Source organism: Diprion similis, chromosome 11 (genome assembly GCF_021155765.1).
Source record: "Diprion similis isolate iyDipSimi1 chromosome 11, iyDipSimi1.1, whole genome shotgun sequence".
NCBI lineage: Eukaryota > Metazoa > Arthropoda > Insecta > Hymenoptera > Diprionidae > Diprion > Diprion similis.
Genome location: NC_060115.1, coordinates 3590063 through 3617366, shown reverse-complemented (window position 1 = coordinate 3617366; position 27304 = coordinate 3590063). Strand labels below are relative to the sequence as shown.

Below are 27304 nucleotides of genomic sequence, written 5' to 3'. Positions count from 1 at the left end.
GAAATCGTCAAAAATCGATTTTTCTTTTTAAATTTTTTTTCTCGTTACGGTATAATTTTATAGACAAAAAAAATAAGTTTCCGAAAGTTTCAGTTCAAAATTTGAATTTTGAAAGGTCGCTCATAATTTTTTTTCAATTTTTTCGTGCATTTCTTTAGATCTTTTCGAGCGACTTTTTAATATTCATATTAAAATTTCATAAATTTTTTTTCGTTAATTTAGTAAGAAAGAATCGATAACAATACACCGCGACATGAATTAAAAATCAAACAAAATACTGAAAATATAATTTTTTTAATTTAATTTTTCGACGATTTTTTACATTTTGCAAAATTTGGAGCCACCTCTTAACATTTTTTTTTTTTTTGAGCTGTCCTTTGGAGTGAGCTCTTAAAACATCAAAAAGTAACATTTTGTCACACGAGACTCAAAAAAAAAAAGTAGTCGATTTTTTTGGGCCACCCTAATATACATATACATATAACCCTTGCCCGCCGGACGATTATATACAGTAAGTACATCACGAAGTGGAAGAAAGTAAAGTAAGAAAGGAAAAAAAAATTAAAACAAATCAAGTTTTCCAGCAAAAGAAAAATTTCCTCATTAATATAATCAGCGAGTAGGCTGCCTCGCTTGTGGGCAATGAGTAAACTTTCACAATCGTTCGCATATAACTGGGACGACATGTTCTATACCATATTATATATGAAACATTTTTTGCGTCTGGAATGGTAGAACCCTTTTTTTCCAGTCTAGCGTAATGAAATGGATAACGAAGTGAAGATAATTCTGTGCGAATATGAGCCGGTGTTTTTACCATAGTTTTTATTATTTTCTTTCATTCTTTCTTTCTTTGGTTTTTTTTTTTTTTATAGTTTCTTTTTTTGTTTTCGGTTTTTCCTTTTTGCTTTTGCAACGGCAGCAACAGCAGCACCTCGGATCATAAAGCCAGACAACTTTCTACCCCCTTTAATTCAGGGTTCTTATTTATTCCGTCTGTCCCGTATTTTTACAGTCTATCCTTGAGCAACGAGCCGAGGTCACGCTTTATCTACTTTCAAAATACGTACATTTTCAAACCACTTATTGGCAAGAAAATAAAAAAATCGTTCGTTCGATAAATACTAAACAGGATGAAACGTGTACCTACCTAATAAGTTTGAAAAATAATCGCAGATTCGTGTCATTCGTCATGCACATATCGAATAAAAAATGACAAAAATTGAACCACATCAGCAACTCAAATCGGAATCACTAAACAAATTATCAATAATAATTATTATATTGTACGAATGCATTGAGAATACGATAGTTGGATCGTCTCTGACGTAGAATTATACTCGAATCACTGAAGCGACAATAACGATCATACACGGCGTTTCAATCCCCATTCAGATATCACCGTGAAGCAATTCTGTCCGCTAACTCGACGCCATGAAACAGCGGCATTCTCTCACGGGGTTTTAGACTCCGTTCCTATAGCTATTCAACTTTAATACATGCAACCGTTTTCCCGCATACGTTAAGGTGCGAGAATAAAAATTGATTTTTGGCGACCACTAGTAGAATGTTTGTCAAATTCGAAAAATTCAAAAACGTAAATCTCGGACATCTTGGATGTAGAATTTTGATGGGGCGTTAAGTTCTGAGTTTCACCTGCACGATCGCTTACTTCAAGATAAATGAATCAAGACGAACCAAAGTTTAACAAGAAATGAATATAAAAAAAAAAGCTCAGCTTCTTAGAATTAGTAAGAACAGAAGATAAAAATTTTCGTTAATCTAATATTTCTCACCTTATCATCAAAGAACTGTCTTAATTTTTTCCAAAAATCGATCATTTTTCTCTAAATAAGTAAAAACAGTCAGTTTTAACGAATCCAGGTTATTCGTCGATACCGTTTGTCTCGGTTGATGGCTTCGCTTGTAAAAGCTCGACTTTAAAAGCTGTACCTTAATTCACCGGTGATTGAATTTCCACCGTGCACTCATGGCTGAAGAGCATCCGAGAGTTAATTTGCGGTACTTCGATTTTTCGCAATGGCAAAACGATCAATCGTAAAGCGGTAATGTTTTGAAAATGGTGGATCCATTTTGCGTTCCGCTCTGTTTATCGCTCTCCTCCCTTGTCTCGCCGTCATGTTTTTCAATGAGTAATTAAAATTTTACACCTCATAATCACCGTGCAACACCCTAGAGTGAAGCCACTAAATCATTTCACCGATAGCTACAAACTTTTCACGGAATCTTCAAATTTTTTTTCTCTCCATTTTCCTTTTTTCACGAGGGGAGAAATTATGCTCTCTCAGCAAGTGCCTCAAGGCGAATAAACGAGCCGATCGCATCGCTTATGTAACAGCTCGTATCGGTCTGAAGTAAGGACGAATTATAAAAAGTAAAGTTCACAGTTCAAATGAAATTTGCATAATTATCCAATAAATATTATTCTCGATATTTATTGTCTTCCATTGTTCCATCAAACTCTGCAGTACAATATTAGCTGCAAGCTACAAATTATGCCAAAAGAATTCCAAATTCGTACCATCGATTTTTACGGAATTAGAAACGGTACCAAACGAATAGAAATTTTCATTTCATTTTCCGAACGACGCAAGCAGTGAGTGTCAATTTTCCAACAATCGTGAAAAATCGCCTAAATTGAGCGTAAAATGATGTGATAATTACCCGCGGTTAAAACTAAATATGATAACTTCCTGTTTTTCGACTGATGTGTGTCTGCGCGAAAAGTCTGCGCGAAAAGTCTGCGTGAAACCAAATTATCACACAGCAGAGGCTGCAAGATCCGGTCGAGGGTCTGGAGAGTTGAATTTGCAACAACGAACCCAAGTTCATCTGCGTTATGGATTTTAAACTTTTCCTGACGCCTCGCCCCTCCCTCACCCCTCGTCGTAAAACTATGTCAATTAATTAACAAGTTGTGCATCGTAGATAAAAAATTAGTCAACAATTTTTTGCACACACCAAACTAACAATAAATATAAAAGAAAAAAAATTTCCTTAGCAATTCGAAAAGGCTCGAACTTTAACCACAAAGTATATATATATATATATATATATATATATATGAGTTATAGACCGAAGTATCTGTTTCTCGAAGTTTGCACAGATAATATAACTGTAGAAAAACTTTCCGAGAATTTCTTCATCCAAGTCCATCATCGTGAGAAACCAGCTCGAAGAATGAAGAAGTGTTCTTGAAGAAAAGTACCTATACGTTGTATAAACCCAACCCACGTGCGTATAGCGTAAACACCATAAGGGATGGAAATTTTCTCACCCCTCACGAGCTTTCCTCGCGATAATTCTTCTTCGAACCAAAGTTAAAAATCTTGAAACATGATATATATGTACGCGCAACTTTGAGTGTCTTGAATCGATCTGATCGTTAATCGTTTAACGATAGGAAAAATCCTTGATCTAAATCGTGTGGAAATAAAAATGGCTCTAAAGTTCGGAGGGGCGTTGAATAGGGCGAAGAATAAATTCAGGCAGGCGCATCGAGAATCCATCACCATAAAACCGAATCCCAACTAAACGAACCTGTATCGCACGCATATCCCATTAACCTAGTCCCAAGGATGGATGGTACACGTGGCAGGTGGGATTCGGATGCATGTCCGAGTTTCCTGTGTTTTTTACACATCGATCTGCATATGATCGAAGGAGTCAAATTTCGATGATTTTTAATTATTAATTCCTAAATTGTGTATGCCAGTTTTTTTTTTTTTTTTTTTTTTTTTTTTGTTTTCTCTCTTTCTCTGTCTCTCTCTCTTTTTTACACAACGTTATCGAATTTAACGATTTTTAATTAAGACTCTCGTATCCATGTACTCAAGAATTTTGCTATAAGAAATAATTGTGAGATTTGATTATATCACCACATATTTTTCAATCAATATTTTTCACTTTTCTCTTCCATCGATAAGTTCTGTAACTTCGTGAAACTGCAGCAGATCCCAGCATCCATTTCGACATGGAATTGTATGTATGAATTGGACTCAAACTCGTTGTTCGTACAATTATCTTCTTTATTATTCATCGGTGGCGATATGGGTTTTCATTTTTTTTTTTTTTTTTGTAAATTCTTTTTCTTGTTCCTTTTGTCCCCCTTTTCTTTTTATTTGCAATTCTACTTACAATCTTCCTTTTTTACTCTCTCGCTTCGTTTCTCTTCCTCCCTCTTCTACCCTTTCATTATTATTCGGTAGTTCCTGTTTATACAAGCCTCAGAGAGACGTTCCGGCTCTTTGCCTTACATCTTCATTTTGGTCCCGGGCAAGGATGGTCGTTGGGTTCCTTCGGGATACTGCTGGGAGTGGCGGGCGTCCGGGACGTGGTTTGTTATGGTCGCGGGTTTACGAGATCCCCGGGGAACGAGATGCCATGGAAAGGGTGGAATACTGGGCGGGCACGAGGACGAGGACGAGGAGAAGGAGAAGGAGAGAAAGAAGACAAGAAGGGACGACGTGGAAGAGAGGAGGAGGCCTTCCTCGTGTCATTTCCTCGCGTGTGACGCGAATAACGAGGATGACCCCGTGGCCTGCGACGCTTTGCCACATGGGCGACATGGGCGACATGGTCGTACCTACGTGATCGCTGCCCATCGCGACCCCCATCAGTTCGCTGACTACGTCCAAATGATTCTCGCTTTAGTCACCAAGGTAGGTAGGTAGGTAGGTAGGTGCTGTAGGTCGCAAATGTATTTGCGATTCGACGTTATTTTCGTTAACAAGTATAAAAAAACAACGTAACCTCGAAAATACAAATAAATATTCTTTTAATGTACATTTTTTTGTATATTTAGAGAACTGTTCGACATATTTCTTTGCAGTTTTTTTCGTGATTTCTGATTGTATCGTAATAGGTTTTTAATACTCGAGAATAAATATTACGATATAATGTAAATTATTATTGTTAGAAATAAATTGATTGACAAAAAATCGTGAAAATTGAAGGAATAAGATACAATATGACGGACGAAAATTTGAAATTCGATCGAATCCGGAGAAAAAGTTCTGTCCAGATTTTGAAAATTCAATAAACGATTAGAAAACTCCTGCATAGAGTTTTTCGACAAGATTCGATTAAATTTGAAATTTTTGTCCATCATATCGGATCCGTTATCTCGAATTTTTTTTATCTGATTTCAGATTCGTAATCAGCCCAGCCCAAAAACCAAAAAATACTATTTTGTTACAAAATTTAACTCAGTACAATAATGCGTGACTCAAAGGTTTAACGTTTCGTTAAAATAATCCAGCCCCATAAAAATAGAAATTAAAAAGACTAGCCAAAACCGCAGCTTTTTTCCATTCTAATATCCACTGTATCTAAGTCTCGATATTATCCAAGAATGAAAAAAAAAAAAAACTCGAACCAGAACGCGTTAAAAATTTGCTTGTTTTATTATTATTATTGTTATTATTATTATTATTATTTCACCATCACTTGGAAGCTCCGGCTTACAGATTTTGGTAAAATTTTATTCCAGCAGGATTTGCGCGTGGGAGTAAAAGAGGCTTTTTCACGATAACGCGATTAGGATATGACGGGATGTCGAAAGGATGATTACGCTTCGCGTAGGGAGTCTCGTCACCCTCCGCAAGGCAGAGAAGCATCGGCGGATAGTGAAACGGAATAATACATGCGTACCGAGCTTAAACAGCTGCGACGTGTTGCGTCCTACCTGGGTTACAAACAGACCGCAAAATTCTGGTACCTACAGGGGTGGAGGGAGGAAGAGGGATGAAAATATACACGCAGGCGGGCCAGCTCGGCGATCCCTTTTCAAAGGACGAAGGGACGGAGGAGCATGAGAATCACAGGATAAGGATGAGGATGAGGGAGGCGGAAACGTGGATTTGAGCTGAATTATTACGAAGAGCGTTATGATCCATCCGCGCGGCACCCTTTTGCCCCCGCCACCCCCGTAATGTAAGCCACTTGACAGCCGAGTTCTCTCCCCGAATTGCAGCCAGCTCGATCCCTCGACTAACAATAAATCACATAATCCAAATCCCACGCCACCGAACGAGAATAAAGATTTCTTCATTCTATTATTCGGGAATTATTATTATCATCGTCATCAGTGTACGGATTTCCGTTGGTTAGCCGTTTTCTTCTTCATCCCTCAATCTCATCCCTCTCTCTCTCTCTATCTCTCACTCTATCTTTATATATTTGTCTCTGTTTACGATCATAACGACGTATAATTGCGAAGCACCGTGAAAATTTTTCTACACGCGCGTTATACACTAAAAACTTTCTTCAAAATAAGAAATTGATCTACCGAATCTACGTAAAAAAATTCATTGATCCGGCCTCGTCGTTTCCGACGTAAATCCAGTTTCAACGTAAACGGGATGAGTTTTAATCTTTTTTTTTTTTTTCATCCTTCTATTTTATTTTCATACACATCTTTTGTTACAACTTTATTTTCTCACCCTCAATGTCGACTGACGTAATTTCGAAGGATTCAAAAAAAGGGAAAAAATAAAAGGTGACTGAGGCGACGATATAAATAATAAAATAAAAATCAATCCAAAATTAGATCGAAGAAAACAAACTGCGATTTCATACTTTCTAAATTCTATCCACATAAAAAAAACAGGGCTGCACATTATTTTTCATCTCATCTACCTCGTCGTAAAAAAACTCGAAAAATCAACCGAGAATAAAAATGAGAATGAAAATAGTTATTTCCTCCTACACTGGCTTACAAAATTTTTTATGGCGCTTAGGAAATATGTCAAGTATACCTTACGTAAATACCTCGAATTTGTATTTGCATGTATACGTATATAATATATATATACAGACAGACACAGATGCATACACGTATGTAGAATAAGTATGTAAATATCCTCCAGGAATATAGTATATATATATGTATATACTGTAAATGCGAGCAGAGTTTTATACAGTTTGGAGCTATAAATATACCCGGATACTACATCCTTCGCTCGCATTCCCTGCGTACCTACTTATAAATGTATAAATTATACTCAGGATATTCTTCCGTCAACGTTGGAAGAGGAATTTAACCCCCGAGGTCCCTACCGGTTTCGGGTATCCTCGGTGAAACTGAAACGTACGTCGAATGACGAAGAAGGTAGAAGGTAGAAGGTAGAAGGTAGAAGGTAGAAGGGAGAGGAGTATTCTCTCGGTTTTCAAGAGAATTACAATGTTTTCCTGACCCTGGTTCGCCTCGCTGCCGGCGATGGTATTCTCTCAAGAGTAGGTATTTCCCGCTACACATACCTACACCCTACGATACGTAGGTACACGCACCCCCTGCAGGTATAGCTATAGCGTAGGTTAAGCGGGTGCTTTATGCAAATTTTATCCGAGTCACCCTTGTCCAGTTCACTTTCTCAAAACTCACGTGGGTCGAGGCAAATCGCGTCTCTCTTGCCTCACCTACACCCATGCCTGTACCAATAGCTGTTGGTCAGTTCAAACGGAATCGTTATTCAGGCTCGTTTCATATTCCAACGTCAATTCAGGTGTTTTATACACCCACCGATGTAGGTATATTATTTCTGTTCACTCGACCGTTTTCAATCGTTTGTAAAATCTGGTAGGATTGTGTCGTGATATAGATGTAGGATAACCTACGTAGAAGGTGGATGACGATATAGATGACAACGCGAGATGATTATTCTCTGAGAATAATACTTCGTTTGATACATCACGTGACGAATTTTTTTTTACCTAAATTATCTAAAGTATCCAGACTCAACCGTTCCATTAATTCTTCCATGATTTCCATCTCTCTCTCTCTCTCTCTCTCTCTCTCTCTCTCTATTTATCTAGGTATCTATCCTTTTTTTTCTACCTCGCTTCTACTAATCATCGTTAATAGTTTCCGCAAATTTATACACCGCGACAATCACTGCAGAGTGAAATTAGAACCATCACTTGCGTGCGAGAGGCCAACAAGCCCAACAATCAAAGAACTTATATACTAGCTAGAGAGGTTTGACTGTCTCCGGCAAAAGGCATACAGAATTCATGGATAATCAATTTTCAAAGTGTCTCGATCGTGTCTGTTACATGAATGAATAATAGGTACACAGGATTCATAAAGAATCAATTTTCAAAGTGACTCGTTAGTGTCTGTTAGATGAATAAATTACTTAGCAAACAATCCGAAGACTCATTTCTCGATGAAAAGAAAGTAGATTCGAATCCAAACGTGAAAAAGTATGGAAACTTTAAATTTCGAAGATGCAGGAAAGGATTAATTTCAAAGATGAACCGCGTGAACGCCGTTCCAAGTATTCAAATGTAAACGATAACATTTGCATAAAAGGAATTAAATTTTCACCAACGTCGAGCTTTCAACTTAAGATCAACCTTTCGAAATACACGATAACGAAGTTGGTATGCTTACAAAAAATGCCCAATACCCTCATCTTCATAACTTATAGAAAATTTGATAAAACCATTACAAAGAAATCATAAACTAATTATGAAAATCCAAATCACTAAAAATCATCCTAAAACCAGCGTTACTAACTTCAGCTTCATAGAAATACCACATTACAAGTACAGTAAAAAAATCAAATTTTCATTTTGATGAAACGCAAGCTTTGAAATGATATTATACAGGATAAAAGGACTCCATTAGTATCACAGTGCGTACCTATCAGGGCACGTGAGTTGAAAGAACATTGCGCCTGACGTGATGACTATACAAGAAGACAAAATCACGTGTTCATAGAGGGTAAACCACAAGTTGCATTTGAGACAAGATCTACTTATTGTTAAGGGTCGTCCCGCTTTTAAAGTAGACGCGTTCTCACCCGTCCGGTTCAGCCGTTGATCGTGGTAGAAGGGTTCTGGCTTGTCTTTCTCTCCAGGTCGTGCGAAGAGCTATTAGCGTGGCCAAGATAAGCCGGCATACGTGATATAGAGGGTGTTTAGGGTTTGGGTTATTATAGGTGTGTACACACGGGGACGCCAGTTAGTACAGTGTCGCGGTTTCGATACATAGCTAGTACGTATACGGTATACCATGCCGGAGAGGAGAGGAGAGGAGAGGAGTAATGACGCGGGAGAGAAAGGTTTCACCCTCGCATCAGCCACCCCGGCGAGCTAGCTCTAATTTATACACAAACTTTGTGACATGACCTAATTCTCCATCAAAACCAACGCTCTACGCATAATAATGGTTGTCTCGCTGCCCCCCCCCCCCCCTCCCCGCCCCCCATCCTTCGCCCCTTCACCTCTTCACCTCTTCACCGTATTAGATATACATACACTTACCGAGGCAGTCTCTACCTGATTAAGGATGACACAAGTACGTAGAGTTTGAAATACCCCCGTCATATAAGCTTCGTCTCTACGAGATATTCTATTTTACTGTCAGCCCGTAGGGCCAGACGTTGTAGCTATCGACGACGGAAAAAAATAATCAAAATCGGTTCAGTAGTTTTGCAATTACAAGTGAAAAGCTACGGACAGCAAGACATTGAATTTGATGGTATAATGTAGAAAAAAGAAATTCGTAAAATATGTATTTTAATAAAGAATTTCATTTCTTGTTACAGTGAATTGAGGAAAAGTCTATAGGGATCCACAAAATGTAGCAAAAAAGCAATCGTAGTAGTAAAATAATCACAAGGTATGTATTTTATAAAATGAATAATAAGTTGATTTTTTTCATAGTTTGCGTAACACTGTATATTATTATCGTAGTGTTATGAATATAAAAAAAAAAGAAAAAGAAAACAGTCAAAGTCCCTGGAGAAATATAAATATTTCACTATCGTTAATAATACGTTAAAATAATGATACATAAATATGTTACATCACGAATGATTTTCACGACTATACTTAACATTTTTAAGCTATTTCAAACAAGCCCTAAATTAGTCTAATATATGATTTTAGAAACGAGTATTATTGTAGGTATACTTTTCCATTGTGTGCCTATAAAATAATCCACGGCCGAATCGGCAAGAAGTTAATTAGTCAATCAGTTTACCTAGACTGAAAGTAATTAATTACCATTCCTCCAAATGCGTTCACGTGAAAATGCTCTGAGAAATTCGCTCTCTCAGGTCAAGTGGAAATTACTTGAATGTTAACTGGCGCAAGATACGTTTATAAATAGACAGACAGACAGACAGACAGACAGACAGACAGACAGACAAACCCACGTTTGGATATATGGATGAGAATACGTACCGTCATGCGTGAGGACGACAGACAGAAAGACACGCACACACGCACACACACGCGCATGCACACAGAGGTGTAATCAGACTCCAGGGCGAAGAGGAGACCTAGAAGACAATTTCGATCTCATCCCCCCCCCACTCCAACCCCCGAGTTGTGAAACGTAATTCAAAACTCCGCCTCCCCACGTTCGTCCGACTGTCTGTCTTACCGCCTGTCTATCCCACCCCTGGAAACAGGGTGAATATATAATATAATCCGAAAGTTAAACGATATTCTCCGTCTGACACATCGAACCGCGTGCTTTTACCTATCTTTGGTGTGTATACTTGTAAAGCAACGTATCGAGGGATAAGGGTGGGAGGGGGGGGGGGGGGAGGGTATATAATGAATTGTACAATATTATCCACTCGACTTTAAAACCGATAATTCCACAAAGCGGAGAGAGAGAGAGAGAGAGAGAAAGCAAGACAGAGAAAACGAAGGAACAAACGATCAAAAAGAAAAACGTGGGGAATAGTAATAATAATAATAATAACAATAATAATAACAGTAATCACCGCATGGATATCGAATGAAATAAAGAGAAAAAGAAAAATCACATTTTCAGGTATGATATGATAAATTAAAAATAACGAACGTAACTTGGTATAATATATACGTTATACTCCCTCTGGCCTGGATACATTTGCATCACAATTTTTACCACCAATTAAGAAAGCACTGAGGGAATTGAAGATGCGGTTATATAATGATCGGAGGAATTCGTGTCATCGCGACAACGACGAGGGCGTTGATTAAGCGATAATTAGTGCAGAGATACCTTCTCTGCATAGTATATATATATATATAATGAAATATTTGATATATATACATGTATATGTATGCTATATATGTATACTACAACAAGATGCGTCTTGCGGGACGTCGAACCCACGTCTGAATATCACTTTGACGAAGATCAGCAGCAGCCGTCGCGCCGCACCGCTTCTAATGTATAAGCTCGACACCCTAAATTATTCAATAATAATCGAGTAGCTTTTGAGAGGTGAAAAGTAAATTTCGCATACAGCGTCGAGTTGTGTATTATAATTATCAAACCTGCCGCATCTTATTACATACATTCGTCAAAGGGCATAAAACACGAGGGTATTAATCAATTATTACCACCCATTGCAAAAACAATCCGCCTGCAAGTAGCGCGTATAATAATTTGTTAAAGAAAGAGAGAAATAAACAAGAAGCAAAAAAAAACACTTCTACCAAAGCTATTATCCTTATTATTTTACTCCATGCACCTACGTTTCTATATATGTATGTACACATCATTGAGTACGTACGTAGGTAGGTAGTCCGGCAACTGCAGTAGATACAATAAACGTTCGGCGTTAAAAATAAAAGCACGTTAGTTAACAAAGCGCATTCGACCGATGGTTATAGGTAGGAGATATATACATAAAGAACGCGGTAATAATCATTGGATTGAAAAAAAAACAAAAAACAAAAAAAAGCTTACAGAGTGCAAAACTCGGACCTCCAACGTTGATCATTCAGTCAGAATTATCACTTTCAAGCACAGTGTGAATTGAGAATATACTTGAAAGAATTTTCTTCTTTGCGTATGCAAAACATGAACGACGAATAACAATAATCAATAAGATTGTATGTCAGGATGAGTGGAGTAGAGAAAAATGATCGCCGTGAGGAATTTTCCAAAAATGGCGATTGCATTGTCATGCTGTAGTAAAAAACCAACACACCATACGGAAATTGTAAAAAAAATGTCTACCACGCGAAGACCTTTCCTACGGCCGACTCGTCCATCAACGGACCATGGATGCATCCAAGGAAGCATCGTAGATGCACGACACATTCACGTTCCAATCTCTGCAAGGGTAGTTATGTTACATCGAATAGAAACAAGCCAAGAAACGAAACAAACCCAACTCAACCCAACCCATCCTACCCCCGCCACTTTACGCTGCAACAATTTATTAACATTTGAGTATAATTAATAGCGCCCGTTTAATTGGTTTATGCAATTCCGTGGATGAGCAAGGGGAAATCAGGGCAAGCTGCGAAGTGGAGATGTTACGGAAGCGTCGGTGGGTGGATACCTATACTCGTAGCTATAGAACACGTGCACGCGTGTTACACACGTTGCACCCGCAACATTTTAGTCCAGACCCCGCAACGCTGAGCGTAACCGCATGCAGGTACGTATATATATATATATATATGCATCACGTGTGTAAAGGTTCGCCTCTCCTCTGCATTCTACACAATTGCATAATACAGCTCGTCTGCTACGTACGCCACCGTTATACGAGCTCTGCAAGCTGCAAGCTGCAAGCTGCAATTACGGGGTGGCTGACACGTATGTGCCTCATACACACACACAATCATGGCGACGACGTAACTTTGTTCAAGTTAACAACCACCACTGCCTTCTATTTCCTCTGCAACAATACTATACATACATACATACATACCTACCTACCTACATATACATATATAGCGAATGTCACCGCGACTGGAAACTGCACTCGTGCATTCGCTGCCTGCAACCCTTGCGACGTGGAGAACGAAGGTGTGCAAGGCGTGTGTTTACGGTCCAGTTCGTTGGGCGAATTTCTAACGCCGTTAGTAGCTATAGTCGTGGTTATGACGCGGAAGAAGAGAACCCCTGGATAGGAGAAACGTCGTCAACGTGTTTGATATTAACAGAGTGAATTAGGCGATAAAATCGTAATGAGTTCTGATAAACTCGACTGACCAACCGTGGAATTACCATCGATTTCCCAAAGTAACCCGCTAAGTAAGCTGATAATGAATTAAAATTAAAAACGTCGATGGGCAAGGTGGAAAAAAATTACCTTTCAAACAGAAAAAAACCATCGCGCGAATACTTTTAAGCGTAAAGTTGTTTACAACCGTGCTAAACAGAAATTAAAATTTTTAACACCTCAACGCAACTGTGCGACGATAATTAACCCTTTTTTTAGAATCAAAAAAAATTATCAAAGTAACAAAGATCATTTGAAGTTGTAAATAAACTGTGATAAGCCTATGAAATGTAAATTTTCGATTCAACTGAAAGTATTAAAAGTTTATTAATTACGAAAAATCGTTGTGTGTAACTCTGCAAACCAAAAACATGTCTGAGACAGTCACAGGCTGTCTTTGCGAAAAAGGAGTTGAAAAATTATAGCGTCGGGTGGGCCTCGTAAGACGTTAAAAATCTGTACGTACGCGGAAGTCGAGTCTAAATTGCGAAACTTTTCGTCGGTCGAGACGATTCGAGATGCTCGGATAAATCTTTAATTTTCCGGACCGTTATCTCAGTACGGAGGGGGTGAGAGGGGAGAAGGTCGACGGGGACTAGTTACTCGGTATATCTAAGTAAAACAAGATGGCGAAAAAAAAAAATTCCGAAATATCTGATAATTACGATATACGTACACGTTTAGAGTGTAAAAAAAAAACAAAAATTTAAATTCCTCAAGTATATACAGTACAAAAATTTATATATTACAACGTTATACGTGCGTATAGATATAATATTAATAATAACAAAATGGAAGTGTTAGAAAAATTTTTGCACTCAGCGCTTTTCAATAAATATAAGAATATCTATCAAAGTGTACAAATGTCACACAAATAAAAACATGTACCAACAGTGACATTGTCTAATAATGAACAAAAAAAAATGTATATATAATTTATCAGACATCCAATATATTTCCTTCCACAAATTACATCAAGTAAAAGCATCGATTAATTTCACTGTCTCGAGCGTATACGCATTATTTGCAGGCATATATACTATACATATATATACACGTACACATTATATTTCACAATGAAATATCGTAATAATTTAATGCTTCTTTTAACCCCCCAACCCCGCTGCCCTTAAATTGTTTCTACTTCCATTTAACAACCCCTCATGGCACACATAGCAGCTAGTTTCGTAATCGCTATATGAAGGTATAACATATATCCATAAATTCATATAGAAATACTTATTTTCGTGCTAATAAGATATCTAAAACCTTATACGTATAAAAATACATTCACACGTATATACATATGACATACAATTATACAGACATGTATAATACAGATATATACATATGTATATACGTATACATGCAGACAACAATACATCGCGTATAATACGCATAGCCGCTGGGCCCAAGTGACCTTATCGGGCACAGGAATCTCCAATAATCGTCATACCTATAGTCAGTTACATTATGGCCATTGTACGAGAGAGCAAGCCTCCTGCCTGCTGGATATAGAGATGAAGGTACGTACATACATGTAGCTATATGGGTGTGGAATGGATAACCGATTCGATCTAACAGTAGCTGCGGAAGGTGCCCCCCCCCCCCCTCCCTTACCTATCAGGTGCATACGTACATGCATACATTATATAACGAGATATTAGGATTAGTATAGGGTTAATTCTCGATGTACCCATAGTTGTAAAAAAATTTCTATTCACGATACCAGCAAATCTAGACGAATTGAACTTCCTCTAAATGGAAAAAAAGTCAAATTTCGAGGATGTTCAATTCGTCTAGACTGCGTGGCATGATTATGTGAATTTTTTCCCAGACATTAGCACTAATGCCGACTAAAATCTCACGGTTAAAAATTTTTTTTAACATCATTACTTCTTACAATAAAATATATACTGAGAAAAAAAAGTTTCTCCCATGTTATTTCCATAAGAAACTTCGACCACAAAGCGGTCTATCTTAGACTTGAGGTAAGAATCTGAAAAAAATTAGATTATTGTTTTCGAATAATTTCAAGTTGATTTGGGGGGATGGGGCGGCAAAAATTCGTCGACACCCTAGTGTACACACAGTATAATATTACGTACACCGATGACTTACTGACTGGCGTCGAATGACGCGTGCACAGCAGCGTCGAACCGTGTGACGGACGGGATGTCGGAACAATTTAGTCATAAGCCACTTGACTGACTTCTCAGAACTTAGATTAATATCGCATCTTCTTCTCCTTCCCATCCCCCTCCCCCCCCCCCCTTCGATCCTCCGTCCACCCCGTTTCGTCCAACTCCATCCATTAGCGGGGTTGAGAAGCCCGAAAAGGTAACGAATCCCCCCTAAAACTCACCCTCACCCTGCGCCCCGTGCGAATGAACAACTTTGTTTCAGTTCAGCTAATTACCTTTGCATTTTAACAACCTGTCCTCCACCACCACCACCACCACCACCACCACCATTGGCACGTACGACGTAACGCGACCTGTGCAACTTTCAATCATAATCAATCATGTCTCTTCCCTTTTCGGTTCCTCAGCAATTTCTATTGTCAATAGTTTCGAACGCGTGCAGACAAAATTTTTACACATGATATATAAGTCGTATAATCGCGAAATATATTATAATAATGCAATTTAATATGAATAATGTTTAAAACAATGAAGGTATTGAGATAGAAAATTAGAAACATCAGGATGGAAAGATATCGAAAATATCTAGAGATAAGTTGCTCCTTCGGTTTGTACTCCGACAAAACTGTGTATAGATACACTACGGTTTATACATGAGTAAAATATCGTGAGAAATCAGACGAATAAATTGAGGCACAGGCACGGTGCAAAGAATATAGCGAAAAAGAAACGTTCCGAAAATTTATATTACATGCGGAGCTTAAAAAGAATGAAAACCGTCTTTGTAGTTCCCGCAGTGAGTTAGTTATGAGCTGGAATACACTTTAGGACGATGTTATTACTAAAAGAAAAACTGAGAGAGTGAGAGAGAAAGCGAGACAGATAAGTAACAGGTTACAGTTTTCCTAATACATTAATATATATATATATATATATATATATATATATATTTATGACGATTTCTGACGTTTTAAAAAATGTGGAGCGACCTCTTAAAAAAAAATTTCTGAGTTGTCCTTTGGAGTGGGCTCTTAAAACATTAAAAACTAGCATTTGGTCACAGGAGACTCAAAAAAAAAAAAAATAGTCGGTTTTTTTGCGACAACCTAATATATATATATATATATAATATTTTTGCTCTACGTAGCGCGGCAGCGTCGGCGGTTTTGAATTATAGCTAACTTTGTTAATAGCTTTACGCTGGTTGGCATTTTCCCCCCACCCCCATGTAAAATTTCACCCCCTAACCACCCTCTCCTCTCTCTCATCCCCCACGACTAACTTGTCCGGGGTATAAAATACGAAACAACACAATGATAACATTAAGGGCGCAAGGAACCGGAACCACAAATCACTGCAAAAAACGTTCGGGGCGCCCTGGTTGGCCTAAACTTTACGATCATCCCTCACCGGATGTGATCGTCGTCGATGGAATATTTTATACGTAATACGCCTAAATTTCCATCCCCTATTTATCGGTAAATTTTCGTACCGGTGTAGTTATAATTATAATAAACCTGATGCGAACAACGAAAAATACAATCTATGGTGGATAACATCCGGATGTCCGGATCGTACATTTTTGATCATTTTTCCCTCTCATGCTAACCTACATTTGAATAAAAAATATCTGGAAATATATTCGTACACTTTTAAATAAGACAAGCCTCGCAAGCGTCCGGAAATTTATTTATAAATAAATGCCACACGATATCGTATCATCTCGGTAAAAGTTAATATCCCATCCAATAAATTTTTAACGTCATGATTAATTAATAAAAAAAAAAAAACAATCAAATTATCCTCGAAAACTGTGCCTTGTTCGTGTAAAATTGAACAGGTGAAAATTCAATTATTTAAAAATCGATTTGATAAAATGAACCACAGAAAAAACTGAAGTTAACTTCGCGATTCTCAAGTGAATTTGAAAATTACCTCGTTGGCAAAAATCTGAAACTCCAACTTCAATTATACATGTATGTACAATTTATTAGAGATACTCGAATCATCGCATAAAATTTATAACCACCTTCCGAACCAGGTAGACAAATATTATTATACAATCCAATTTTTTATCCTCTCCATAAAAATTTCTAATAATTAACGGAACAAAAACTGGTGCAGATAAAACCGACATTTTTTGCCACAAAAACAGCGAGCAATTTTCATTGTTTCTCGTCTCATCAACGATTCCAAATGTTGACGATTGCGGTTGACATTCTATCTAGAAGTCACTTTTTTAGTTTTTAATCTATCCCCCAACTTTCATTTCACTTTCCCTACTTTAACCACAAAAAAATATCCCATTTATATACGCCGCATTCTGATCCAACTTGCGAATTCCAACAGTAAGAAAAGAAGATGAATAAATTCGTGAGAAATTAAAAAGTGAAAGAAGATAAACAATCGAGACAAAAACATCATCCCCATCGATAATAAATTACAAGTGATCTCGGTATGTGTTCAATCGCATAAAAGTCAATTCAAATATCGTCTACACATAATTGTATCAATCGACATCGTATAAAGAGATAAATATCCCATAACATTCAGCCAAGTAAAAAATCGTTATTTTCATTAACAGTCAACCCTTTTCTTATGAAACATATCCACCCATGGATGTAAAATACGTCAAGAAATGACAGACGGGCGCATGAGAAGAAGAAGGAGGAGGAAAAGGAGGAGAAAGAGAATGCATGCAGGCGACAGAGAAGAAAGAGGAAGAGAAAGAGAGGGTTGATGCAAAGTAGTCGAGCGCTTATCGCCGTGGTACTTGTTGTACAGGGTGATCCATTCCAGGGTAGGAAGTCGGTTCTCACTTCTCCATTTCCAAGAGTCTCGATAGGTATAAAGTACATCGTACATGGATACACGTAGGTATAAAGGACACAACAGAGTCCTGCATGTGATGGAAACGAGCGCACCACGAACTGCAGGCCTAGGCCAACCACGACCTACATATCATCCACATCCACACGGCGTACATGCTGCCCTAAGATTTATGGTCGTACAACGACTGGAGCGAGTACACCTTCAACTAAATGTGTGTGTGTGTGTGTGTTTGTGTTTGTGTGTGAGTGCTTGCTATTTCATACTGCATATGCAATAGCAGCAGCAGCAGCAGCAGCCAGACACGTGACACACACCAGCACACCATACGAGTCTTTCAGGGTGGTTGGCATCCCCTTGATACCGCCAACCGGACACACTAAACAATACGAAACACGTCCAAAAGCAGGAAGATAAGCGCCCTGAAATACGTCCTAGAATAGCGACTTGTGCACACGGTGTGTGTAACTTATTCGATATATTCTACCGAGCGATACTTTCGTATTGGATGACATAACCATGGTGTCCAATCAAAAATGGGTAAAAAATTAAAGTTGTCATTTCCCAGCTTATTCAAGAGTATTGAAAATAGAATATTTCCAAAACACAAGAAAAATTTTTCGTCAATAGTTTCCAGGATTTTTCAAGGGCAGGGAAAATTAACGTCATTTCCAGATCCACTCAACACCATGAATTGAGATACATGAAGAATAAGTGAAAAATTCAAAACTAAACAAAAAAAAAAAAAAACATTAAATAAAATTCGAAAGAATAAGTTTCAACAATTATTTTTTCTTTTTCTTTTTTTTTTTCTTCTTTCAACATATTCAGCAAAAATTCTGAGTAATAAAACTGCCGATATACGGTATAAGTAGGTATACAACGAAATATTCTCGCGATCTGTTATCAACATTTCAACTACCCCCATGGCTACACGACACACGTCAAACAGTTTTACACATCACACATTTTATGCAAAATTATCGCAATATAAACTTACCGAAAGGTTCTCCGCGAACGAACTCACCTGAATCTACACCGATCTCGAAATTCTAAACGATAATTAAAAATCCATAAACGCGTTAAACAGATAGCCTCGCCCCCCCCCCCCCCCCCCCACCTGCAGGTTTGCAAAATTGGGGTGGAAAATATTCGTTCGATATCGCTGCGTTATACCTCGTACATATACGTAGGTATGTGGGTTATACGAATGGTCGGGAATTATCATAAATTTCATAAACCGGAAGAGCGTGAAGTGGTGAAAGGGTACACCACCTAAAGGTGAGGTAAGAAAAGAAGTAAAACGTGCAAAACGTTTGGGGAGGGGTGGGAGGTATTCAAAAAAAAAAAAAAAAAAAAAAAAAAAAGGGAAAGAACAACCAAAAGTGGGAGAAAAGACGCGAAAGAAAAAAATTGCCGAAAAATGCAGGGTGCTGATATCGCTAATATACTGAACTCATCATCCTCTCTGTCTTTCTCTCTCTCTCTTCCTCTCTTTCTGTTACCGCTACCGCAGCAGCATTTCGCCCCGATTTTTTTCCGGAAAAACTGCAAAATTACAACGACTCGATATTACTTTGTAAGATACACCTGAGTGTATGTGTGTGTGTGGGGGAGGGGGGGAGGGGAGGTATAACAGCGTCAAGTAGTACAGAACGATGCCGAGATAAGAGACAATAAATCTCCAGTGAATAACAGCTGCCCTCAACGTGCTGCCTCAGCCATAAAACGTATACATATAATACTTACACCTTATACATTGCAGGCACGCCAGAGACTTTCTTTCTCGCTTTGATGCCGGAATAAACTTGTATAGCCGTTTTCTTTTCTTTCGCTTTCGGGTTTATTATCGGACAAGAATGAAACCGCGGCGAGATATGATGAAACTAAATCCGCGATCGGGATCATTCGTAAAAGATCACACGCTATAGATTGTATATTAATATATATATGTATATATATATATATAGGAAAATCGCGTCATCGTTGAATGAAAAAAAAAAATCGTCGAACCATGGCAGAATGAAGTTGAAGTTATCATCGTAAGGAAAAAATTGGGAAAGATTAAATAATTATTTAAGCAAGATCGGAAAAAATAATTACGCTTTGTTTTATTAAGTTTTACTAAATTTCCAAAAAAATTTGATAACGATTCTTTCCTCAGCACGAATCGTTTAACTAACTTCGCCGCGATAAACCTCTGTGAAGTACATTGTCGTACGTATAGAAACCTCGTTACTTTTCCACGGATGAGTGAAAATGAGCGAAAGATAATAAAAACTTGTCGAAATTTCATGAGAATAAAATGCGAATCCGCCTAAAAGTATATTGTTATATTTCAGTACAATGTACAGAATCTCTGATATACAGAGTTTCGTTCGCAAAATATTATACCTAGAATAGACGCGTACACTTTGCAATGGGATGGGAGAAAAAAAATTTCAAAAGCAAAATGAAATCCTGGTCCCCTTGACGTGGGTACCTACATATAACGTATATCTCGTATATATATACCATTCGAATATAAAAGCATCGCGCAATCCAAGCTTTCTCTTTCTACTCTAGGTATTTCACTTTCTCATATTTTATTTTTCTCCGTCACTTTCTCACAGCATCTCCTCTCCTCTCCTCTCCTTCTCAATATTTCTCGCAGCATTATTTGTCTGCGTATAACCAATGCCGCAGGATAATCCTCTCGTTTTCAACTGTCCATCGCGATATCCAACTCAATTGTGACCGCGTACGTATCTCGTATAAGATGAAAATGGAATAGAACGGATCCTTCGTGTCCATATAATAATATATTACAGCTTCCAGATCGCTCTGCTGCAGTTTCGTGTCGTAAATGTTTTTCTCCATTCCCTCGCGCTTTTATGTCTCTACGTACGTACCTACCTACCTACATGTCATACATGGGTAATATGGGTTCACGTGGGGGACATAGAAAAGCAAGAGGGTGTCGTATAATAAATATAATGAAAAAAAAAACAAAAAAAAAAAAAAAATATGTATATAAAGGAAAGAACGAAAGAATGAATAAAAGTAAGAGTAAAAGTATAGATCGCATACAATATCGTGCCTGTAATACCGGGGGAGCGTGGTAAGAGGTTTACAATGTCACGTGATCCGTCCGTTCACACTTTTCATACTTTCGCAAGGAAAAAGAAAAAACCTTTTCAACGACGTTAGGCGAATTCTTTGCGCGACTCCTTTTTCGCACATATCTAATATTACACAAAAAAAAAACAACGATAAAGACATTGCATAAAATTTAGTCAAAGTATAATATTCCTCTTTACCTCAAACCTAAACCATCCTTCTATGACGAAATTTCGATTACCTACAGAATATGAATGTAATTTTTTTTTTTTTCTTTATACATGTCTACAGACATTTTTAGAGTAAGATAAAAAAAAAATCTATAAAATACAAAGCATATAAATTGCCGAAATTTTTCAAATAAGCAAATAAATATATATATATATATATATGGTAAGCTTTTGTATACCGTCAAAAGGTACGAATGAAGTGAGTTGAAGAGAGTTCCATGCATCGTATTCGACAAATGAAAGTGTAGTCGAATTATCGTAGCTTTGAACAACGATTCGTATAATGAAAATGTGAAAAAGTTGATACACAGTTGTACGAATTTTAATAAAGTCGATGGCTTTGACGTAGGTATATACTTTCGCAGCAAAAATATGATGAAAACTTTGCCTTTATTGTTTTAATCAGAGTCCGATATATATGACAACCATCCACCGCGTCGCGTCCTCTGCAGGAAATGGCTTTTCCCCGCATTCGCATCACACGAGAACATCGCCACAGACCGACTCGTGTTTGCTATTTTTAAAGTAATGAGATTTTTTTCCCCTTTTTCTTTAGCATGTTTTGAAAATTTTAAGCCATTAAAAAGCGCAGCCCTCGTCGGTTTTGAAAAAAAAAATTTCAATACGTTCATCACTGATCATATTACACATACATACGTACACGTACGTATCTCGCTAATTGGATACGCCTGTCGCATACGTATACTACACAGGCGTATAATAAATTCGTTAGGGTGAGTTTTAATTTGTCCCTCTGACTTTCTTTCTTTCATTCTTTTTTCTTCTTTTCAAGAGAAAAAAAAACACACACACACACGTAGGTAGTTACATACGTCAGAAAACAATTATAAGCATAAATATATTTCACATAATACGGTATATAAATAAACTCGCATAATTTCTGCGTTAAAAATCATTGTCCGGTAGAAGAGTGTGAAATAAAATAAAATAATGAAAATCCGAATTAATAAAGTATAATTATAATTTGGATAATTTCAGGGCTACACAGAACCGTCCGACATTGTTTAATTACTAGGATTATTAGAAGAGTGGAGAGTGCACGTAAATAGAGGACAAAGATAATCACGATATTGTCTAGAAAGCGTACGTACGTACGTACATACTCGTACCCACATAGGTATGTAAAATAGTGCAGCAGCGAGTGTCAACGCTTGAAAACCTGGCGAATGCGAGCTTAAAGATAACGTCGCAAAAGCCGAGCGTCGAGTAGAGTAATTTAAACGAACCCGGTGTGTGCGCAATTTGCTCGCCTCGTTATTTTCTTTATTCTCCACTTGGTGAAAGAGGAAGATGAGAAAAAACACGAATCCCGTAAGTTTCATTTTTGCATTGAATGACACGTGCAACGGTAAGTAAGTCATAATCGTAAATAACCAGCTGATCTAGTTGGAAAATTTGGCGACAATCATTTTTTTCGAGAGGCTATAAAACAGCAACGTAAGAAGATTCAATATTATATGATATATAGATAAGGGGCGGGCAAAACGTGTTAAGAGATAAGGGCAAAACGGGATACCCTTAAAATTTTATAAGAAAAACTTTGTTCTTAAAAATACTTTTTTAAATAGTCAAAAATGACTTCTATAAACGTTATTAAGAATCATTTTGAACTTACCCAAAATGTTCAAAAAAAATCTTTTTCTTCCCGTGACATATGAAAATCATTTCTATTTGCTTTGGTTGCAATTAAAAAAAAAGTAAAAAGTAAAAAGTATTAGCGTACTCGAGTCCTCGAAAACTAAGTATTTCCTTAATTACCCCGTTTCGCCCCCCCCCCCCCCATGTTATTTTTTAATATTTTACTCAACTCATCGTCAAACTTCACTTTTTGACAGATCCTTTCTGTTAACCTGAATAAACTTTTTCGAGGTTGTCACGATGGAAAATCGCAAATTATTTTTTCTGAAACACCCCAATAGACTTATACGTGGAAGTGTAATTAAACAAGGTGAAATTCTGAGGTCAGTTATCATCGACGCGCGACACGATGTTGTTTTTTTTTTTTATTTTCCCTCTACTTCCAGAAAATTACAGGCCATTACAGCAACGACGACCGTCAATCTTCGGCTTGATTTCACTTATTTTCCTCGTTCCAACGCAAATTGAATTTTCTATACACCCCCTTCGTCTCTGAAGGTAAAGCAGATCAGTTATTTATTCCATGGACACTATTTTATTACAGCTATCAGCAAATTACTACGATTACCGTTTCACAGGTATAATATAGGTAAACAGCGAATAATTTTTCATACGGAGTATGATGAATTTGCTACACAAGGGCATCGATTTTACAAACCTTTTCCAATAACCCTGGCCACTGCTGTACTTATTCGTCCAAAGTAACTTCAAAGCTTTTTTCGAGGTCACGTGCCTCTAACAAGTCCCCCCCCCCTCCGGTAAAACTTGCAGGCAAGCCTCCACTCGGAAAGTACCTACTCGCCTGAACTTACAGGTTCGATGCACATCTCGAAGATAAGTCACGTTATTTGAAATTCGTTCGTAGGTAAAGGATATCTTATGTATATAAGACACGTGGGTTACAATAGATATATATATTTATATACATATATATAACGTGTAACAAAAAGCCTGGAACTGGCGGAGGAATTTCAGCTTTAAATCGTGGGTGAAAAGTATTTTTTCCCCGTATTTAATTTTCTCATTTTCAAACAACGCGATTATCGATTCGCAGCAGTTTATTAGTTTTGTACTTTCGTGATATACTTTGAATACAATATTAAACGCGGGAAAAATAGAGTAAAAATAAAAAGAAAATTCATCTGCAGACGATCTTGTTAAACGATAAACGGTGGATCGACAATCGACCGTTACCGAAAGCGAACGGAAATGATTGAAAGGTAAAATGAACGGGAGAATAAAATGATAAATCTACCTCTCCGCCACCCTTACACACATCTCGGAAAATATTACAAGACACCTTTACATGCAACGTTGTTTCTCACTACCCTCGACTGACCGACTGCCTGTCACAACCCCTGCTGCACGCTTGTTAATTACACCGCGTAGCGTGCGGCAAAAGCTTGCGACTTTGTTGTTTTGTGAATAGTGAAGGTAGTGTGAAAAAAGAGGGAGAAAAAAAATCAAGGTTTCGATTTTTCAAATGAATATAAAAATTTGTCTGTTATCGAGGAAAAAGAAGAGAAACAAATTTTTTTTGTAGTGTACCTAATTACCTAAGCTTTTTGGATAACAAGAGAAAATCATGTTATACACAAGATAGAAAAAAATATTTCTTTCTTCTCATTTCTATATTCCCTTTCGAATATAATCGTTTCGGAAGAGAATAAGAGAAGAATAATCACGAAGCGAGAGATAAAAATACGTGAATTGTGCGAGAGCTTTGAATACAGTCTCGCATAATTAGCGGTCTGAATAACGGAGAGAAGAGAGGATGTCAACAGATGGTAAACAGATTATTTAGCGCAATTTTCTTTGTCACTTGATTCAATGGCTGCTACATAAGCGGGATCAAGTCCTCTCGACCCGTCCTGTACTCGCTAGTGTGGTTTGTATAGAATGTATTATGTAATGTCCGGAGGTCAAAGAGAACTCAACTCTTTGTCGGAGAGCGAGTTTTCCTTTTCGTCGTTGCAGCGTAATAACTGACCGTATAATGTACTTCCCGAGTGTGTGTGTGTGTGTGTGTGTGTGTGAAAGAGAAAACACGACGAAAGGTGTGTTCTTCAACAATTTCCATATCACATTTCATCTCATCGTAGAATTATAATGTATATATGATCGACCAGCCGTGCAGAAAGTAGCAAAAGCTTCGCTACAACCAAAGTATAATAAAAAAAAGTTGCCCGGAGGTGTTACGTAGGTATTAAATGGCAGGAGATGAGAACCAGAAGCGCGTTAAGCGCATCATTAAAATTAATGGATATTGGATATAGGTGGCGAAGGGATGAAGGAAAAAAAGTCGAAACCAGCGACGATGCAATGGCCTGAAAGAATCGAAGAAGAAGAAGCGGGGTTGCAAGGGTGGTTAATTCGACTCGTGGAAGAAAACAGCCGGCGTGCCGTTTACTGCGCGATTCGAAGAGAACAGACTCCAACAGGTTAAAATTATTACCGCACTGTACACGTACGTGCAGCGCGAGTTTAATTCGCGTTTTGCGCAGTGCAGCAGCTCGGCGCGCTAAAAATCGAATTCGAATTTTCGGCTCCGACGGACGCGTCGAGTCTACGTTTTCTACGCTCAATCGCCTTGTTATAATCAAATTACACGCCCCTGGAGACGAACTATTCGAGCGCGTAACGAGACCCCCTGCATGAAATGTTGACGGGGCGTGAAAACGCCGCAACGCCGAGCAAAGCTCGTTCCGATCCTTGCGGCCTGCGTAACTGCCTGTCACATCCGCTGACTATTCGTATGCAATTGCGATTGATGCGAAATTTTTCACGAATTGAAAACAGATTTTAAGTTTTTACCTTCGAACATTTTTTTTTTTTTTTTTTTTGTATTCTTTTTTTTTCGTTACGGGGTTTTGGAAAATAATATATTCAAAAAAGGAAAGGATCTGTCAAAAAATAAGCGTTCTGTGTTATAAGGATGATCGCGCTCGGCTGATTTTTCACTTTCATATATACATTTTTTTTTTTTACATACATACATACATTAATTTTAATTAAGGTATTCGTATTTTGAATACTCGATTACTTCAAAGTCTCTATAAGCTTACAAAATAATATTTTCTCCCCCCAGTGTTTCGTTACTTCAACAGTTGATCAGAACTTCTGCAGGGAAAACACCGCCGCGTCGGTGATTTCTGCATAAATCAAAAACTGCGCATTTCACTCAGGGAGAATCGATACAAAGGTGACCTTAGAGCGACTAATGCGAAAACTTGTTTTTGTTTTTCAGCACGAACGAGTCTTGCCGTAGACGCTGAGATCAGCGCGAATCGGAGTAAACAGAAGTTCTCTGTTCTTTGCGTGGAATTTTTATTCACGAAATTAGTTTCTTTTTTTGCGGTTTTTTTTTTTTATAACGATATTTTCAAGGGTGCTGACTCGCTCCTTGAAAAACTTTTCAAACTTCGAAAGTTTTCAGCGCAACGAGTGGGATGAATTTTCATCACATAAAAGTACGAAATTTCTTGACGAAAGTCACGTTTTTTTCATTATTACTACGGAAAGTAGGTACACGACACGCGTGTTTCCGGAATTTGTTGCGCTTTCGTGAACGAACGACCACGTGTTCAAGAATCACTGATAACTGACTTACGATTGTAAATTCGGTTCTCGTGCAAAAATTTTGCTGAGTAATTTTATCCTCTGAAATCAATTACGACTTGATAAAAGAAAAAGTTTCGCTATACGGTTGTCCGTATTGTTGAATCGATATTGACACGGAGAAAAATGAAAAGTGAGTAATTAATTTGAATGTAAAAAGAATTTCTTACCTTAATTCGATCCCTTGATTCCGTTTATCATTAATGCTGACAATGACGTCACGGGGATATGGCTGAATCGCAGTCTTATCACCGTCACACTTTGCGGAAGTCACTTTGCTACACTTTATTTTACAACCGGAAGTAATTATATGCAGCTATACCGACTGATATCGCGAGTAAGAAAAGTAAAGCTTTGAAACAAGCGAGACAAGTTTGTCCTTTGAGAGATTCGAGCTGCAGTTTTCACCGATATTCGATAAGATTTTTTTTAAATTCCGTACATGTATACAGTTCATTCGACACGCTGCACGTCAACAAATTGTATTCAAGATAACGTACTTCACACAGTTTGAAGAAAACTTTTTATAATTTGGTTTGCTTATAATTTTCTATCACACTGAGATAAAAATATTACTATATTATTATTATTATTATTATTATTACTATTATTATTGTTAACCGGATTTTTATGTTAAAAAAGAAACTCCACGATTATACATGTATCACTCTAAACATCGAACGATGATAGCCTGATAATCAATTACCGTTACAACATTGCTATAGCGTATTAT

At 37.6% G+C, this 27304-nt stretch overlaps 1 protein-coding gene across 4 annotated transcripts in view; it reads right to left on the bottom strand.

The window, feature by feature from the left end:
* The window catches only part of LOC124412217 (teneurin-a), a 497247-nt gene extending 470151 nt beyond the window's left edge, over positions 1-27096 (bottom strand). For all 4 annotated transcript variants that reach the window (XM_046891912.1, XM_046891915.1, XM_046891916.1 and 1 more), the window contains exon 1: positions 26742-27096. The gene's annotated coding sequence lies outside the window, so the exon portion shown is untranslated. The remainder of the gene's footprint in view (positions 1-26741) is intronic.
* Positions 27097-27304: the final 208 nt, after the last annotated feature.